Here is a 21,700-nt window from a genome sequence, read left to right as displayed (position 1 = left end):
GTGCTGTTGAAGAGGAAATGGAAACATCATCAATTGGTCTTTCTGTTATGCAACTGATAAACATGGCTGGTCTTTCAGTTGATGTACACCATAGCATACATCAGCTATGGTCTTTCATCTTTTGCACACATTGACATTTTTCGATTTTTCCATGTCAGAGTAAGAATTTTTAATAGGTATTTTAAATAGACGAGTACGAGACACATCAATCGCACTGCATTTGGAATGTAACATTTGTATATTGGTGACAACATTTCAACTTTATCTTTAAAATCAAAGAAGTCAGTTGTATGCATTGGAATTACATGGAATGGGTTCATAACTATAGCTGCCTCAACAGTTTTGTGTAAATCTCGTGGAACAAAGTCCTTCCTTATCTTTCATTTTCCAGACATACATTGATTTGTCTGCTCAGTTCTGTGACTTCCTTTTACTATTTTTAAAACCCAATTACAAATAAATTTTATTGATACAATCAAAAGCTCATATGCACTCTACTTACCACACGAACTTTGCTTCAGCTAAATGAAGGAGACTTTGATGCATGGTACTGGGAACTCCAGAGAAATGCACAGCTTGGCATGAAGACCATGCTTCGTTAAGTAACAAATGTTTAAAATATTTTCTCTGTTATATGATACTTGGAACAAGACTAGGAACATGCAGCAGTATACCAAGAACACAATAGCACTAAAACACATTTTATGAAAAAATGATGTTGAACATCTGTCATTTTCACTTCTGTAGGTTGTATTGCATTTGTTTGTTTGTTTGTTTGCATTTTTGCATATTTGTAATGTTAAACATTCTCCATAATTTACTATTACTTTTCTTTCTGATTAATGCATTTTATTACGTAGCATATTTGATATAATAGCCTGTTTATCTGTGTGGAACTTGTGTTTCTCCCAGCATATAAAGTGTTCAAACAACTTACGGGACGGCAGCTGGATGACATCTTCAACAACAGAGATGAAGATTACAGTCCTAGTAGTAGTTTATTCATCCAGCAACAATGTACACTGTATGGACTTCGTCAAAAAACATAGTATAACAAAAATAGGATGGGGGTGTACAGTTTCCTACATAATACAATGGTTCATTATACCCATCACAATATTTTTGGACAATACAACTTCGATTACTGTAATAATGAGAACGATCTTTCACATGAAATACATTACAAGTAAATAATTGATTTAACACTTTTGTTTAGAAAAATTAATATTGAGGCTGTGGCAAGCATTTGATTTATGGTACTATTCACATATAGTAGATGAATGTAGTTCCTTGTTACAAGGTTACTGCAGATATTCATTTATACTACAATAGCTGTTGGTCATTAAGACTTTAAATATTGCTTCCTTGAATGTAGACAATGTTTTTATTTCTTTTAGCTGAGTTGGAAGTTTGTTATACAAAATGGTACACTGAATGTTGGTTTGTTTTTGTGTTAAAGCCTTGTTTACTCTTTTTATGTGGAAGTCATTGCATATTCTTGTATTGTAGGAATGAAGATCTGAGTTAGTTTTATAATTATCAATGTGCATTTTTATATTAATAACACTTCTTTTTATATAGAAGCATGGAAAGGGTAGAATATTTAGGTGTTGAAATAACTGTTTGAAAGGTGTTAGCCTTGTACTGTTTGAAATTATTCTAACTGCTCATTTCTGTAATGTGAAGGTGGTTTTCATGTTTGTCTCATTATGAGCCCAGAGAGTTAGGCCATAGGTGAAAGCAGAATGGAAGTAAGCAAAGTAGACAGTTCTGCTACACTCTCTACTACATACAGTACTAATTATGTGTAATGCAAAGCAGGCAGAGTTTAACTTGTTGGTGAGGTAGAGAACGTGGGCTTTCCAGTCTAAATTTTCATCAATTTGCACACCTAAGAATTATGTGGCAGCTACCCTTTTAATTTGTTTATTTTGAATTTTGAGGTTCACGTCATGATGAGATTTTGTTTTCTTATAATGCATATAATTAGTTTTTGAAGTATTTATGGTTAGCCTGTTCAGTTCAAACCAGTTTTGTATGTATTCCGAAACTCTGGTTGCATATGTTGGCAATACCCTATTATTGTCTGTTACAACAATATTTGTGTCGTCAGCAAGCAAAACTATGTCCATAACATGGAAATACAGAAGCGTCCGATTCCACCCATCTGCTTTGACCCATGATGTCACAAATATGGCGGAAACGATCATAAACCATGAATCCAATATGGCGGCTATGACGTCATTACGGAAACATGATAAACACAAAAATACATCGAAAAACCAACACACACACGTTCCACAAAAAAACCTAATGACACTAACGGGACAAGTGCGGCAAATTGGGGGTTTTTAAGTGGGGACAAACTAAATATAAACAAATTTAGACACACACACCCCCATACAAAACCACACAAAGTGACGAAAAAAACTGACAACACAAAACTCCCCAAATTCCACTAAACACAATATCCTCTGGAATCAGACACTTCCCTTGACCTACACAGGTCAACATCAGCTCCCGATCCAACAAATTGGAATCCCTTGACCTATAAAGCTCAACAGCAGCTCCCGATACCTGAACAGCCTCAACCGCAAATTAGAATCTACCACTTCCATTGACCTGTATAGCTAAAAAGCAGCTCCTGATCCCATAATTTGGAATCAAACACTTCCCTTGACCTATACAGCTCAACAGCAACTCCCGATACCTGAACAGCCACAACCACAAATCAGAATCGAACACTTCCCTTGACCTATATAGCTCAACAGCAACTCCCAATAAGGGCAACAAACAGCTACAACACAAATTAGAATCTACCACTTCCCCACTATTCCCCACTAATTCCACCTTAGACCACTCCTCCACAACCCTGAAAACACATTTGGAACACCCCCCCCCCCCCCCCCCCCCGGTACAACAGCCCCCCACACCCAGAGACCAACCACAGACTTACCCCTCCCATACTTCCCTTACCCAAACTGTGACTCGTCCACCTCCACAACAACCCCAGGCCCACCCAACTTACCCCTGTACTTAATAAACTCAGAACATACTTCACAACAAAACAAAAACCAGTCAAGCACACTCCTCTCACTCACTCCAGTCTCATGCACGCAAAAACTATGTGAGGATCTATAACAAAAATAATACGTCATCAATACAATCTCGCGCATGCCCAACCTAGACTTCTCGAACCAGGAACTGCAACATATCAAGTGCCACAGGCCATCCTTACAGCAACGCCACATATAACCGTCCATGGTCCGAGACGCCGGAACTTTGGACAATCTCATTTCATGCCCACAAACAGAGCACTTGACAACCTCTGCTAACAAACCAAAGAGCTGCAAAAATGTAATGAGCTCCAATGGAGTATCGTCCATCATTGCATTCAGGCGAATGCTCTTGATTTTATCCTTCATATCCATACCTAACCCAAAACAACAAACAATTAATTTACTCAATTTAACACATGACCTACAGCGAACAGCACTACAATAACTTTCACACAAAACCACTAAATCGTTAACTCACTGAAACGAATTCCGCTTGAAACACAGCCAAAATGCGAACAAGTCACTAGAATGAGTAACACCAAACAGAACCCATTACACCATACAACATGAAACCCATAAACACACCACCAGAGGGCACAATGAACTGCAACACAACAACACCTACAAACACGCCACATTCACAAACCAAACTCCACACCGCCATTACGTCACACACCACAACAGCCTTATATCATGGGTCAAAGCCAATGGGTGGGATATTGATCTCATTTCATGGTCTTGATATCATTAATATAAATAAGAAATAAGAGAGGTCCTAGGATGCCACCCTGAGGTACTCCAATTGGTACAATCTGCATGTCCGATCTGTACACAATGCTTTGGCTTATATTGTTTGCTGAGTTTGCCTGTTTGTAACGTGTGTCTTGGGCCAAGGGCACACCCAGGATGTGAACTGAAAAGGGGAAGGGAGAACAAGTCATATCAGTTTCACGGTGAATGGTAAGAGAGATTTAGATTTCACGACAAATGGTTCTAGTTACAATATCTACCAATCAGTATCCATTACATATTATGCCTTTCTTTATCATCCCCACCTAAATAATGACATCCAAATTCCATTGCCTCCAACACTAACCTGAGGTATGGCCAGGTGAAATTAATTAATCACTGTAATATATCTACCATCTTGTCAGCCAAGTGTAATTTTCCAAACTGTGTATCATCATGCCTGTAAGACTCCATGTTTCTCAAAGACCCAGATCCTTTGAAGGATCAGAGAATGGTGGGGATATCAATGCAGAAAGATTGGCAACATTACACAAAATTAAATGGACATCTCTAACATTCACTTATATATACCACACATAAGGGTTACAACACACACTGGAATACAATGGCAAGATAAAATACCTGAAAACACTTAAAGAGGAAAAAACTAACAATTAAGAAGGCTACACCAGCATAAAGTAAAAGTGAAACTCCTTATAATCTTCTGTAATTCCTAGCTGCATAGATGCACTCACATTGGATCAGAAGTCTTAGCTACGTCTTACTAACACTCTTAGAAGCTCTAAACCCCTCCTGGAAGCTACACTGATACTTCAGGTCCTTCTGTTCATATGATTTTTAAAAATAAAAAGAGAGGTGTAGCGTGTAGGTCCACATTTGGAATGCCAACAGTAGCAATTCTGCTCAGCATTGAATTGACAAGTATTTGTTAGGTTTCTGATTTATATGGCAACCGATGTCTATGCACAGGTCACACACTTCCCTAAATTGTGGGCTGGTGGCTAGAAAGTGTCAAGTTTGGGCCCATAGCATCCAAAATGAGTCCCATTGGGTTCACATCAGGCAAATTTGGTGGCCAAGACATCACTGTTAATTCACTATCACTCTCCACAAACAACTGTCCGCAATAATGCTCGTGTACCCAACTGTCATGGTGACTTTGATTATCACCACAGATCCCATGGAAACCAAAGTGAATGTCCCACACAGAGTAACACTGCATCTATCTGCCTGTGTTGCTGGTGCAGTGCATGTTTCGGAAAAGCTGTTGAAACTCAACGCGCAAGTTGCCGAAGTGGCGTCAATTTGAAACACTTGCACCCAGTGAACGGTCTACCCAGCAGGAGGCCCTAGTCAAACGACATTTACATGTTTAGTGCATGTTTCTAGCTGCTATTTTCCTTGATGAGGGCATATTCAAACATGACCACCGACGTGGTACAACAAGAGATTTGATTCTTCTGTCCGGACAACATGTTTCTGTTGATCAACATTCCAGTCTCTATTACCTTTGCTCACTGCATCATAATTGATGATGTCATTGAGTCAACATTAGAACACAAAGAGTTATCTGCTGTGGAGCCTCATGTTCAGCAATGTGTGCTGAATGGTATGTTCTGAAACACTTGTGCCTATACCATTCTGCTTTAGATCTGTCACAGATCGCCGCCAATCCTACTATACAGACTGGGCTAGGTTCTGACTTCCACATTCTATGATGAGCTGCAAATGTCCATAACCTTGTTGCGTACTCTTGGATTCATGAACCTTCAACCACTTTCCATGGATGCTCACTACAATATAAGGCAAACATCTAACCAGATTCATTTTTCAATATGCTGTCTCCCAGGTGTCAGGTCATAACAACTGCTTTTTGTCAAAGTCGCTTATGTCAGCAGTTTTTACTATTTGCTGGCCATATCATCACTTGAATGATTCCCCATTCATTTCTGCTCTGCTTATATTCTTTCCTTACCATGTCAAATGCCCAGAATGCCACCAGTCTGGCATTCAGTCTCACAGTGGTCAGATCTTCTCAGATAGCCATGGACGAGATTTGGCCACTATTCTTATGAATAAGCAATCGGAATTTTTAGTTACAGAAACTGTAAAACTCAGGGCTCCCCTCCAGGAAATAGTTAAAGACTGTAACCCACACCCAAATGATGTCTGTGTTGTTATTGCTGGAGCCAATGATGTATATAAAAACGAGTCAAAAAATGCAGTCAGAGCATTGAGCCTAACGTTGGAAAGAATTGGACAACAAAAAACAATCATCGTTACCATTCCACACAGACATGACTTAATAAAAAGTTCATGTGTAAATAGCGAAATAAGTGTCACAAACAGAAAGTTTCAGAAAATCTGTAAAGCATTCAAACATGTCAAGTTCTTAGACATTAGCTCCTTAGAAAGAAGCTTCTTTACTTGGCATGAAATGCACAGAAACTGCCGAGGAAAACATTTACTTGCTAATGCATTATTAACAGAAACGTCCAAAATATATGAAAACACCACGTCACCAATCACACTAATAGCACCCATGCCTAATGAAAGTGTACTATTGGAAGAAAAAGAAACAGCTGCATCAAAAAATTCCCTTGCAATTAATGAAGAAGCAGATAGGAAAACGTCACCTAGAAAATCACAAGAAACTAGTGGCGAATTATTACACAGTCAAAATTTGGATACCGCTATTCAAACAACAGCTCAACAAGGAAAGTCTACGAGATCACAACATACTCCCACTACATCATATTCGTCATTGGACAGTCACGTTTCTTCTGCGAGTACAGCTTCAAGTAGCAAGATCTCAACATCTCTGAGAAGATCGTCAAGAAAAACAAAAAAAGTGTCTGCTAATAACGAAGATTTTTTATGGTCAAGTCACATCTTTCACAAGAGGACACAGCAGACATAAATCTTCCTCACATAGAACAATGTGACAACCTTAACATATACTGTCACAATGTACAAGGACTGAGAAATAAAATAAGTGAACTTGAAATTCTTACAAGTGATACTAATGTTTTGCCAGAAATGCACTTACTGTGTATTAGTGAAAACTGGCTAAAAGAGTCAGAATTACCTTATCAGTATATTCAAATTCAGATTAGTCCACCACTATTCTAGGAAAAATTACAAAGGCGGTGGAACTTGTATATACATAAGAAATAGCATTAGCTGTGAACCTTTCCATCCCTGTGAAGTATATTCCTTAGACAAAGACTTTGAAATAGCTGGGGTAGTACTTGCCGTCCTAAATATGTATATAATGTGTGTATATAGATCACCTAGTGGTAACTTTTCAGTCTTCCTCAGAAACTTTGCACTATTGCTAGAAAAAGCTTGTCACAACAACTCAAAAAATATAATAATATGTGGTGATCTCAACATTGATTTCCTTGAAGAATCTGCTCAAAAGTCCCAATTAGTAAATTTAATGATGTCATTCAACTTAAATATGAAAGTTGTATGTCTTACGAGATTAAACAGCTGTCTTGATCAGGTTGCTACTAACACTGATTGCACTGTAAAAATTATAGATGTTGGTTTTTCAGATCACAGTGCACAAACAATATACTTTAATCCACCACTCAATGTACTCCCAACAGGAGAAACAGTTATTAAATGTGGAAGTTATAGTGATAGCTTCAGTCTGGAACCGCGTGACCGCTACGGTCGCAGGTTCGAATCCTGCCTCGGGCATGGATGTGTGTGATGTCCTTAGGTTGGTTAGGTTTAAGTAGTTCTGAGTCCCATAGTGCTCAGAGCCATTTGAACCATTTTTTATAGTGATAGCAACAAAAACAACTTTGTACTTAGCTTAGAGAAAGAAGACTGGCAAAGTGTATTTACTTCCTCAACAACAAATGAAAAATATGACAATTTTCTGCAGATATTTGAATATTACTTTAACTGCCATTTCCCAGAGAAAACAAAGACTATCACAAACAAAAAATAGAATGCTTGGGTCACAAAAGGTATTAAAACTTCATCAGAAAAGATGAGGTTGCTGCACAGACTTAGCAAACTGGACAGTGGCAAATCCAAAGAGTTCAAGGTATACTATAAAAATTACAAAAACACATACAGGAGAGTTATCAAATGGGCTAAAAAAGCTCATAATGATAAAACAATTAGGTGCTCTTCCAACAAATGCAAGACCATCTGGAGTATAGTAAATGAACAGACTGGTAGAAAGTTAAGGATAGAGGATAAAATCACACTAAATATAGAAGGACAAGAGATTGAAAATGCACATAAAATTGCCAATAAATTCAACAGCTATTTTTCAGAAATTTCCACAAATCTTCTAACCAACTCTTCAAATACTGTTCACTCTCCTCCCACAAATCTCCTGACTAACTCTCCAAACAGTGCACACTCTTGTCTCAAAAATAATACTCCTCTGAACTCTTTTTTCCTATCTCCTACAACACCATAAGAAATTGAAGATATTATTAAAAAAAAGAGTCAAAAAGACCTGATACCCTGCTTCTTACTTCATAAGTGTTCAGATTACATCAGTGGACCCCTGTCAAATATCATAAATACCTCATGTCTAGAGGGAACATTTCCAAACCAACTAAAACTTACTAAAATTATACCTCTCTACAAGAAGGGAGAGAAAATGGACATGACAAATTACAGGCCAATTGCTATACTATCTGCCTTCTCAAAAAAAATTTGAATACTGTATGTTAACTATATTAGAAATATATTTAAATTCTAACAACATAATCACATCTTCCCAATACGGATTTCGGAAAAATAGGTCCACCACACATGCTCTGTATGCATTTCTAGAAGAGTGCTCAAGTTTTGTTGACCATAAACAACCTGCTGTTGGTATATTTCTTGATCAGTCCAAGGCCTTTGACATGGTCGACCACAAGCTGCTGCTTATGAAACTCCATAAGTATGGGATTAGAGGTGTAGCCCACAATTGGTTCCGTAGCTACCTTAGTCAAAGAAAGCAATATGTAGAAATAAGAAAATCAGAGACATTCAGGCACTGCAGGTCAGATATACTACATACAATAAATGGCGTCCCTCAGGGATCTGTCCTTGGCCCTGTTCTTTTCATATTGTTCATAAATGATCTCCCAGAACACATACCAAATGCCAGCTCCTTTCTGTATGCGGATGACACAAATAGAGGTGACACACTACAAGATTCAGTTAATGAAACTATGTGTCATTTACAATCATGGTTTGAAGCAAATAGACTACTCATAAATCTCAAAAAACTGGAAGTATGAACTTCCATACTAGACAAAATCTAACCCCCTTCAATGCAGTTATAGTTACTGGCAAAGATGACATTACGAACAGGTAGGACACCAAATTTCTTGGACTTACCATCAGTAACACACTAAATTGGAAACCACATATTGGGGCATTGTCACAAAAGCTTAGTAAAACCTGCTATCTATTACGATCATTAAAAGACACAGCCAGTGTAGATACCTTGAAGCTGGTGTACCATGCCCTGTTTGAGTCTGTCTTGTGCTATGGCCTAATCTTCTGGGGAAAGAGCTCTGATTCTCTCACAATTTTCAAGTTACAAAAACAAGTATTAAGAATAATGAAATGTAAAAAAAGAACTGAACACTGTAAACCACTATTTCAACAGCTAAAAATCCTGCCACTGCCATGCCTCTATATATTGGAACTAGCTTGTTTTACAGTACATCACTTGGACGCCCTCGACAGAAATGCAGACTGCCACACACATGACACCAGAAACAAAACACAGTTACAAATTATAGCCCACAACACAAAATTATATGCAAATGGGGTTAAATGTATGGGCATTAAAATATACAACCACCTCCCAACAGACATAAAAACAAGCAAAAACCCAAAAATTATGAGAATTAAATTAAAGGAATTGTTAGTGAATCACTGTTTCTATTCCATACATGAATTTCTTGAAACAAAATTTTAATTACTTGCAATAAGCTGTTTATTCAGTTGTAGATGTTTCTACTTAGTAAGATAATTTCATTATTGTATCTTATCTGTATTCTGTCTGTATCTCATATATGTATTCTACTATGTGATTTATGTACCACAATATTTTAATTACTTGTAATAAGCTGTATATTCACTTGTAGATATTTCTACTTAGTAAGATAATTTAATTATTGTTTGTTACTCATATTCTGTCTGTGTCTCCTATATGTATTCTGCTATGTGCAGTATGCACCACAGTCATCTCTCATCACACACCACCTTTTTTATATTTTGTCTATATATCCTATATGTATTCTGCTATGTGACTTATGTACCACTACTGTCATCTCTCGTCATATACCATCTTAACATAATTTTTCAAATTTACTTGTCCTATATCATGATGTGCTTTGCTGTACAAATTGTATGATCCACAGGATCAATAATAAATCAAATCAAATCAAATCATAATGTTTTGGCTTCTTAGTATAGGCTCAGTAACAGTAAGTTACATGTTCTCCACTATACTACCAAACAGAATTCAATACTCTCACCTAAAATTAACTACAATGTGCTTGCTTTGACACTTTATCTTGCAGTATTCAGATTGTGTCTCTCTGCTTTCTGCTGTTCCAAGTAGAATTCCCAGCCTCTTCCTTCATGATGTTTACTCACTGCCTCATATTATTTTGCCACACCCTGCTCTCATTATCCACTAGTTAACCACCCACATGCCCTACATGTACCCACAGCACAACACACTTTTAGCCTTTTTACTCATTTGACTGGTTGTCTCATAAACATCCATAAAAACAAACTGCTATAAATCATTTGGCTCCTTTTAACCCCACTGATACATTAGGTCCTCCCACATGAATTTCCCAATATATCTGTAATTGGAAATCACAAATATTACTTTTAAGAAGGAAAACAACATATTGCAGCTTATAACCAACAACTGCTTGCTGTTCACAAATAGCTTCAGAGTTCATGGGTCCATATGTCTCCATAACAACTTCAGGTACTGCATAGGCTCATAGCAGCTGATAATGGGTGTCCTGAGTAGTCCAGCTTCTTGTAAACAAGCACATAGCTAAGCCTGCATTTTGGCTCCATGAAGCTGCTGCACAATACATTTGAGCCATTCTGTTTCACTGGTGATTATTCTCGAGCGAGATGTTATCCTCCCCACAGCTGAGGTCCAAAAGTATGGTGCTAACTACATCTCTAGTTCAAGATGACCAAATGGCAAAATTCTATGTAGATCACGGAAGTTTTTTTTTTTTTTTTTTTTTTTTAACCTGTAACCATCAAATACATACTGTATGGAGATATGACCATGACTTTGTAATGTGCAGGTGATCCGCATGCTGTTCGTGGTGGTAGCAGAGTTCTTTGTGTGCTGGACACCACTACACGTGCTCAACACATGGTATCTGTTCAATCCGGATGCAGTGTATGCCTATGTGGGCCGCACGGGCATTTCACTGGTGCAGCTGGTGGCATATGTGAGCTGCTGCTGCCATCCCATCACATACTGCTTCATGAACCGACGTTTTCGCGCAGCCTTCCTTGGTGCTTTTCGCTGTCCCCGCCGCAGGTGAGCAAATTGAATTTGTGCAAGCACTAGGCAAGAAGAGACAGGACATAATGTCTCAAACCCATCAACAATAATTCCAAGAGCATCAGAGTCTCAGTGCAGATCGTGAGCAGCATTGAGTCAGTGCGTATCTCAAAGCAAACATCAAGTCACACAACAGGACACATTACAATAACATAAGCAACTTCATCAACTTCGTTACCTAGTATTCTGGTATGCTTGTTTGGCTGCATAAGTACTTTAATTGGCTTTTGTGCACCAGATAGGTTTTACCAATAAATTGTATTGGTCACAGGCACTGAATTTCACAGTTTTAGCTCTTTTCAAGTATTCAAAAGTGACTCTACCCCCTCCCACAATGAATTTTCTGAAAGTGCTATGGTAACACTTAAATTTTGTGGTTCTAATCACACTACATGTAAACCAAAATTAATTTCAATAATTTGGCATAAGGTTAATTCCAGTCAACACATCACCTCTAGCCTGATTTGCTGCAAAATCTGGACATAACCTTACAATATTATCTAATGCTGAATCAAACAGTGGAAAATCTAGGGTGGAATGTAACAATGTTATGAAAAGGAAAGTTGCTACTAACCTTATAGCAGAGATGCTGAGTCGCAGACGGACTCAACACAAAGAGTGTCACAAGTAAAAAATAAAGCTTTCAGCCATTAAGGCTTTCATCAACAATAGACAACACACACACACACACACACACAAACACACACATGTAAACACAACTCGCACGCACGCACACACACACACACACACACACACACACACACACACACACACACGACTGCAGTCTCAGACAACTGAAACCAGAGAGAGTGTGGTTTCAGTCTCTGCAGTCTCAGGCAACTGAAACCACACTCTCTCTGGTTTCAGTTGTCTGAGACTGCAGTCGTGTGTGAGTTGTGTTTGTGTGCGGGCGTGCACATGTGTGTGTGGGCACGCGCATGCACAGCTGTCGTCTATTGTTGATGAAGGTATTAATGGCCGAAATCTTTATTTGCGAAAGTCTTTTTGTTGTGTCTATATACAACTCAGCATCTCTGCTAATGCTGAATCATTAGAGTGGTCTTACTTTCCCCCTTTTAGCCCAAACTTTTGTTCACCATGAAATGTTCTTCAGCTCCTTTCACCAGTACATTAAACACAAATGTAATGTGTGTTCTTTCACTCACTTACACTCCCATAACGGATTGAGATTGTTCCCCTTCCAGAAACTTAACTGTTATTTTCTTTCTGAGGTACCTAAAACTGTTATGATATTAGTATACCTAGTAACCCTCTAGGTGTAATGAAATTTCTTCTACTGTGCTCATCCAGTATGTATTTAACAAACTAGAATGGTTCTTCATCATTACATAGGTTGATACTGAATATGTAAAACTAATAAAAGCATTGCTATTCCAGCATAAATGATGAGCTGAAATTGAAACTTACTTATTTCGCAGAGAACCTGCTAAAAATCTAAAAGCTTCCAGAGTCATTGAAAAGAAGTTGAAACATGCCTTACATCTGTTACATAAAGAGGTTGCGGTGCCAGGCAAAGTCTCACTAGTGGCTGTGGTCACAACAGACATGCTCTTGGAATGCAAGACAAATTACATAATACATTTCTCTGAAGATAAACTGGAAAACTCTTACTGGTGGACATGGTTAATCCATGCACTACTACACTACTGAAAATAGGTTAAAGAAGAGTCATCAGCGCCACCTTGACCTATGACACAGCACTAAATTTGTCTCTATTCCAATACTAAAGATTAATGCTCTGTGGCTATGTAACTACATTCAGCAATATTCTGAGATCCAACTTCTAGACTGGAAAATGTACAAGGGAAACAGTCAACACATCACCTCTAGCCTGATTTCCAGCAACTTACAAAGACAAAACAGGATAGAAACTCAAAGCCAATAAATAAAAAGTAAAAAAAAAACCACACACTTGAAGTTTTCACAAAAATAAATGTAACTTCTTGGCTTCAATTGAAACTCACGAAGTCCTTCACTTATATTAAACACCACCTCAGGCCAGCTAATGGCTCAACACTCTCATATTAGCCCTCTTTGTATCAAGCACATGTATGCTCATTAAAATGCAAAACTTGCCTAGAAAACCAAGAAATGGTGGAATAGTATTCCATGCCCACACACGAGAATACACTTTCAATACTTGTAGTCCATCAATATATGAAAATTAAATCTGTTGATCACAAATAATCACTAAACTCCAACTTCATAAATCTTAAACACTTTAAAACACCACATCTGCCCCATAGGGCACACAGCTTGCCTCTTACACTCATGAGAGCTTCCAGCAGTCTCCTAGCAGCTCCATGAAATTTTTTAACAATCAGGCATTTCAGCCAGTCAGCCACAGGAGCAGAATTCAAATGTTCTCACATGCCATTCCCTGCTCTCACTAATCACACTTCTATGATAAGTGCTGATTCCTCTCAAGATTTTTCAGAAATTTGTTTCAACAGATGCTGAAGGACATTTGCATTCATGAGAAGACCCTTAAGCCATCATAACAGTTTCCAACAACAAACCAGTTCAACAGTGTATGAGAAAAAAGACCTAACATCTCCAGACTGAAAAAACTCTTGTTCCACCAGATGCCAGAAACTGGCTCTAATTTCTTCAGCCACCAGGAGGAATGCCTCGTGGTGTGGCAGAGAATTAATTATTATAATGAACATATCTTGATTTTATCAGAGCATAGACAGCTGATAGTAGTCTGCATTAAATAACAGACATGTTTTGTTTGAAGTATTAGATAAAAACAGTAGCTTAATACTGTAAGAGAAGGAGCAGTGAATATATTTTTCAACATTTTTTCCCCTGATATACACAAACACATACACTGAAGTGAAAAAAGTCATGAGATACCTTCTAATATTGTGTCGGACCTTGTTTGCCCAGTTTAGTGCAATAACTTGATGTGGCCTGGACTCAACACATTGTTGGAAGACACCTGCAGAAATACTGGGGAATGCTGCCTCCACAGCCATCCATAACTGTGGAAGAGTTGTCAGCGCAGGATTTTGTGCACAAACTGACCTCTCAGTTATGTCCAACAAATGTTTGATGGGCTTTATGTCACGCAATCTGGGTGGTCAAACCATTTGCTCAAATTGTCCAGAATGTTCTTCAAACCAGTCCCGATTAATTATGACCTGCTGACATAGCCCATTGTCATCCATAAAAATTCCACCATTGTTTGGCTGCAAATGATCTGCAAGTAGCCAGACATCAGCTTTCATGGTGCCTTGTTGACAAGCTGGGTTCCTGGCTTTGTGGAGTCTGCACCACACTTGAACACTACCATCAGCTCTTACCAGCTGAAATCAGGACTTAACTGACCCAGCCATGGTTTCCCAGTCATCTAGGCTCCAACACCTGTGATCTAGGGGTAGCGTCTTTGATTAGCAATAAAAACATCCACAGGCCACCAGCAAGTTCTAAACTGCCACAGCTTAAATTTTGAATAATAATCAGTATTGTTGGCCAAAGACTTCCGGCATAACAAATCACCCTTATTCTGCCAATGGCTTTGCCAAAGAGAGTGGAGGAGCAGACAGAGGTTCAGGACACTCTCATGCCCTCGGAATGGGGAATTGCCCCTATGGGCAGAAGAATCAGCGATGATCAATGGTATGAGAATGCAGAAGACAATGGAAACCACTGCATTAAAGGCACATAATACATATCCACTGTAAATATAGCCTATAACTGGGAAAGTGTCATGATGATCACTCCATTGGAAAAAGATTACAGACTAGCGTCCATCGGATGTCTGGGAGGGTTCTGCCAAGGGGGAGATGACAATGAGAGAAAAATCAAATAACCAATGAAAGGAATGTCAGAAGCTAGGAAGCTAGAAAATCTAAAAAGGGAAATGCAAACGCTGGCTCTAGATATAGTGCGGGATCAGTGAAATGAAATGGAAAGAAGACAAAGATTTCTGGTCAGATGTGTATAGAGTAATATCAACAGTAGCAGAAAATGGTATAATGGAAGTAGGATTCATTATGAGTAGGAAGGTCACACAGAGAGTTGTTGCAATGAGCAGTTCAGTGATAGAGCTGATCTCATCAGAATCAACAGCAAACCAACACCAATAACAATAGTTCAGGTGTACATGCCGATGTTGCAAGCTGAAGATGAAGGAATAGGGAAAGTACATGAGGATATTGAACAAATAATACAGTATGTAAAGTGAAATGAAAATCTAATAGTCATGGGGGACTGGAATGTGTTTGTAGGGGAAGAAGTAGAAGAAAGGATTATGGGAGAATATGGGTTTGGTACTAGGAATGAGAGAGGAGAAAGACTAATTGGGTTCTGTAATAAATTTCAGCTGCTAATAGTGAATACTCTGTTCAAGGATCACAAGAGGAAGAGGTATACTTAAAAAAGACCAGGAGATATAGGAAGATTTCAGTTAGATTACATCATGGTCAGACAGAGATTCCAAAATCAAATACTGGATTGTAAGGCTCTTCCATGAACAGATATAGACTCAGATCACAATATAGTAGTGATGAAGAGTAGGCCAAGTTTAAGACACTAATCAGGAAGAGTTAATGCACAGGCAAGTGGGATAGGGAAGTACTAAGGAAAGATGAGATACACTTCAAGTTCTTTAAGGCTATAGATACTGCATTAAGAAATAGCTAAGTAGACAGTACAGTCAAAGATAGTTATGATGCCACATTGTAGGTGCACTCTCTCATAAGTTGACACTACGAGAGAAGGATAACTACGCCGACCACAGTGCCCTCTGGCTGATGCTGTGGTGCTCAGGGAGTGCCGTCTTGATTTTCAGCCCATTTTCACCGAGAGAGACGGCCTGGAAATATCGCTTCTACTACCGAGTGGGCTAGCTTGCTATTGAGACTTTGTATTAGTTATGTTCAGTTACAGTTTGGCCAGCAACAAGTATTTGTTAGTTTTGAGATTATACAGAACAGTCATCCTAACTTCACAGGATTAGATGTGGACTACGGCTTCACACCTACATGCTCATCCTAGACAAAGTTATGTATGCATTTGATATTTACTTGTGTTTTTGACTCTATTAAAAGTGTTAAAGTTACATGCAGTACCGAAGTCCTTCACCTCTCCTGCTCCTACTTACTTCCTTCACTCTCGGCCTATATTACAGAAGCAGTTCACAGGAGCAGATCCACGCACTGCCTATCGAGGCAAAATATAAAAGAATAAATGTCTCTAAAAAGGGCACTCACAGAAGTTGTAAAGAAAAATTTAGGTACAAAAAAAGTAACTGCAAAGAAACCATGGGTAACAGGAGAAATACTTCAGCTGATCGATGAATCAAGGAAGTACAAAAATGTTCAGAGAAATTCAGGTATACAGAAATACAAGCTGCTTAGGAATAAAATAAATAGGAAGTGTAGAAAAGCCAAGTCAAAATAGCTTCATGTAAAATGTGAAGAAATCTAAAAATAAATGAATAACAGAAGAACTAATTCAGCATATAGGAAAGTCAAACAACCTTTGCTGAAATTAAAAGCAAGTGTTGTAACAGTAAGAGTGCAGTGGGAATTCCACTGTTAAATGCAGAGGAGAGAGCAGATAGGTGGAGAGAGTACACTGAAGGCCTCTATGAGGGGGAAGACTTTTCTGATATGGTAGAAGAAACAGGAGTCGATATAGAAGGGATAGGGGATACAGTATTAAAATGAGAATTTAAAAGAGCTTTGGAATACTTAAGATCAAATAAGGCAGAAAAGATAGATTACATATTGTATGAATTTCTAAAATCAGTGGGGAAAATGGCAATAAAATGACTATTCATGTTGATGTGTAGAAGACATCAGTCTGGTGATATACCATCTGTCTCTCAGAAAAATATCATTCACACAATTCTGAAGACTGCAAGACCTGACAAATGTGAGAATTAGTGCACAATTAACTTAACAGCTCATGCTTCCAAGCTGCTAACAAAAGTAATATACAGAATGATGGAAAAGAAAACTGAGGATGTGTTAGATGATGATCAGTTTGGTTTTAGAGAATGTAAAGCTACCAGAGAGGCGATTCTGATGTTGTGGTTGATAATGGACTACAGAATAATCAAGACACGTTCATAGGACTTGTCAGCCTGGAAAAAGAATTCAACAATGTCAAATGTTGCAACGTGTCTGAAATTCTAAGGAAAATAGGGGTAAGCTACAGGGAGATATAGATAACATACAACGTGTACAAGAGCCAAGAGGGAATATAGGAGTGGAAAACCAAGAATGAAGCTTGGATTAAAAAAGATGTAATAAAGGGATGTAGTCTTTCACCCATACTGTTCAATCTATACATTGAAGAAGCAGTGATGGAAATAAAAGAAAGGTTCAGGAGTGGAATTAAAGTTCAAGGTGAAAGGATATCAATTATACAATTTGCGGATGACACTGCTATTCTCAGTGACAGTGAAGATGAATTGCATGATCTACTGAATGGAATGAATATTCTAATGAGTACAGAATATGGACTGAGAGTAAATCAAAGAAAGATGAAAGTAATGAGAGGTAGCAGGATTGGTGGTCATGAAGTAGATAAAATTAAGGAATTCTACTACCTAGACAGCAAAATAACCAATGATGGACAGAACAAGGATGACATCAAAAGCAGACTAGTACTGGAAAAAAGACCATCCCTGGCCAAGAGAAGTCTACTTGTATAAAGTATCAAACATAGGCCTTAATTTGAGGAAGAAACTTCTGAGAATGTACATTTGGAGCACAGCTTTGTATCATAGTGAAACATAGATTGTGGGAAAACCAGAATAAAAGAGAATCAAAGCATTTGAGATGTGGTACTACAGACAAAGGTCGAAAATTAGGTGGACTAATAAGGTAAGGAATGAGGAGGTTCCGCGCAGAATCGGAGAGAAAAGAAACATGTAGAAAACGAGAAGATAGAATAGGATCACAGGACATCTGTTAAGACACCAGGGAACAACATCCATGGTACTGGAGGGAGCTTTAGAGGATAAAAACTGTAGAGGAAGAAAGAGATTGGAATGCATTCAGCAAATAATTAAGGATGTAAGTTGCAAATGCTACTTGAGATGAAGAGGTTGGCACAGCAGATGAATTTGTGGCAGGCTGCATAAAACCAGTCAGAAGACTTGTGACTCAAAAAAAGGCCAACCTATGAGGTCACCAGCCCAGTAGAGGTGCTGCAAGATGTTTTGTGCTGTTAGCAAAGGCACTCGCATGAGCTGTCTGCTGACATAGCCCATGAATGCCAAATTTCACTGCATTGCCCTAATGGATATGTTCACTGTACTTTGCATGTTGATTTCTGTGGTCATTTCGTGCAGTGTTGCTTGTCTGTTAGCACTGACATCTCTATGCAAACACTGCTGCTCTCAGTCGTTATGTGAAGGTCATCGGCCACTGTGTTGTCCATGGTGAGAGGTAATGCCTGGAAGTTGATATTCTTCACACTGTGGATTTTGGAATATCAAACTCCCAAACGATTTCCAAATGGAATGCCCCATGCCTCCAGCTCCAACTACCATTCTGCATTCAAACTCTGTAAATTCCCATTTTGCAGCCATAATCTTGTCAAAAACCTTCTTACATGAATCAACTGAGTACAAACAATAGATCCACCAATGCCATGCCTTTTATACCTTGCCTGTGCAATATGACCATCATCTATATATGTACATATCATCATCCCAGGACTTTTGTCACTTTAGTTTATAAAGAATACTAGAAATATAAGCTTTTGGACTAAGTCCTTCCTTATAAGTAAAAGTTTCACACATTCACACAACAACAGCTCACACACACATAGCTATTGTCTCCAGCCACTAGGGCGTGACTGCGACTGCATTTAATGTGAGCAGTGCTTAACAAGGACAGGATAGCTGGCCAGCCATTTATTTCTCCTCCACTAATTGGATTTTGAAGAGAGAAATGTATTGAATTTGTCTCTTTAACATCAAGCATAGTCCAAGGTGGAATATCAACTATGATGAAAAGGTTAGACTGCTACTCTCTGTAAAGATGTCATGTTGAGATGCTGACAGTCACAACAGAAAGACTGTTATACACAAAGCTTTTGGCCAAAGGCCTTCCTCAGGAAAGGAAAAAGCACACAAGCAAGTACACCTCACACACACATGATCACTATCTCTGACCAGTCCAACCAGACTGCACCTGAAACATGTTGAATTGGAGCATCAACTTGGAGAGCAACACATTTCAGTTACATTCTGGTCAGAGTGTCCAGAGATAGGAGTCGTGTGTGTGAGGAGTGCTTGCTTGTTTGAATGTGTGCGTGTTTTTTTTTCTTTTTCTGATGAAAAGTTTGACTTTCAGCTTAGTGTATAACAGTATTTTTGTTGTGACTGCTGCAATTCAATGTGTTCTCTTTGAGATCTACCATACTAGCAACAGAAATTAACCAGCCCCCTTTCAAAAGGTGAAGTTAATACCTATATCTTTGTAATTAAAATAACTATGCCCAATGTCTACATAAAAAATAATTACATCTTAAATAATTACAGACATACTTGATGTACACAGCTTAGACTCAGCCTGCATACATCAATGATACAGGTTCCTTTAGAGTCCATGATGATAGTGGGAAATTTGGAATTGAAAAAGGAGTCAGGCAAGCAGATCCCTAGACTGAAGCAAAAGAAAATGGAGTACTTATTTATGGAGTATTACAAAAAATGTTCACTAGAGATGGTAATTTGTCTCACTGGAGACTCTTGAGAAATAGGCAAATTCTCAAGAATCTTACAAAGCAGCTTGAGATGTGTTGAATTGTGCTGCACTCTCTTTGGGTAATTCATATCAATGCACAGTTAGTGTAAAAATTATGAGTAGTTGTAGTTGATTAAGCTATACATTTACTAGGCACTGCTTTCTCAAATATGACTGAAATTTGTAACACATAACAATGCATAGAACACACATTTAAAAATCACACTTGCTCTATCTCATTGTTGCTCACATTCATCCTCACAGTCATACTATTACTCAAGCAGTAAACATGCTCATTGTTTTACAACCATCTTCATATGTTGAGAAAATAACAGACGACTAAAAAGTTACAACTCCTAGATATAATGGCAGACGGAAAAAAATGAGCCAGCCACCTCAATAACACATTAAAGCTTCTTCCAGAGGCCTAGAGCAAAATATTACCAGTGGATACCTTGAAACTGGTACATTCAGTTAATGAACAACTCCAAAATTACGTACAAGGGAAAAACAAAGTATTTGTGAACAATATTTCTTTTTTTTTTTTAAGTTTTCTGTGTCTATTTTCATGAATAAATCACAATCTCGAAATTTTCAGCCTTCACTAGATGTCAGTAGCATTGTAGTATCCAGAACGAATTTCCCTCTGCAGCAGAGTGTATACTGATTTGGAACTTCCTGGCAGATCAAAATTGTGTGCCAGACCAAGACTCAAAACTTAGGTTCTTTGCCTTTCACGGCCAAATGCTGTAATGACTGAGCTATCTATGTACAATTTGTGGCCCACTCACAGCTTTATTTCTGCCAGTACCACATGAGGCACTGGCGGAAGTAAAACAGTGATGGGAAGTCATGAGTCATGCTTGGATAGTTCAGTTGGTAGAGTATCTTCCCATGAAAGACAAAGGTCCCAGGTTCAAGTCCTGACCCAGCACACAGTTTCAGTCTGCCAGGATGTTTCATTGTCATAATGATTGCTCATCACAAAACCTTCAATGTCAAAGTGCCTTGATACCTTAACATGTTTTCTAAGGTTCCTGAGAAGTTTAGCTGATGTTTACAGATGCATCTGACTACAAGAGGTACCAAAAGAGAGAAAACCTGAAGTCTTCTAATACATGTTACACATCTAAATTAAATGACTGCTTATAGTTTTATTTTGACAATATTAGAAAAGGATAGATTGCTATTCACCATATGGAAGAGATGTTGAGTTGCAGACAGAAAAAAAACTACTAGACATGAAAGCTTTCAGACAGAAGGTCTTCTGAAATAGACAACACACACACACATATTCACGCAAACGCAGCTCACACACACACATGACCACTGTCTCTGGCTTCCGAGGCTTTTTTTTATAAGATGCAATGTTTAATATTTTAATTATTTTGCCTACATGTGTAAAAATAAATATTACAGAATATGTGGTGCATATTCTTGTTAACACAATGATTTGTCTCCTAAACAAATTCCAAAGCCACAATATCTAGATATTTAAATACTTCCTACACTCAGTGTACATGAGGACAGGCCAGACTTAGGTCAGTAAGTATACATAACTAAGTGAGTAA

This window comes from Schistocerca americana, chromosome 3 (assembly GCF_021461395.2).
Source record: "Schistocerca americana isolate TAMUIC-IGC-003095 chromosome 3, iqSchAmer2.1, whole genome shotgun sequence".
Lineage (NCBI taxonomy): Eukaryota > Metazoa > Arthropoda > Insecta > Orthoptera > Acrididae > Schistocerca > Schistocerca americana.
Note: the sequence above shows the minus strand (reverse complement) of the source record.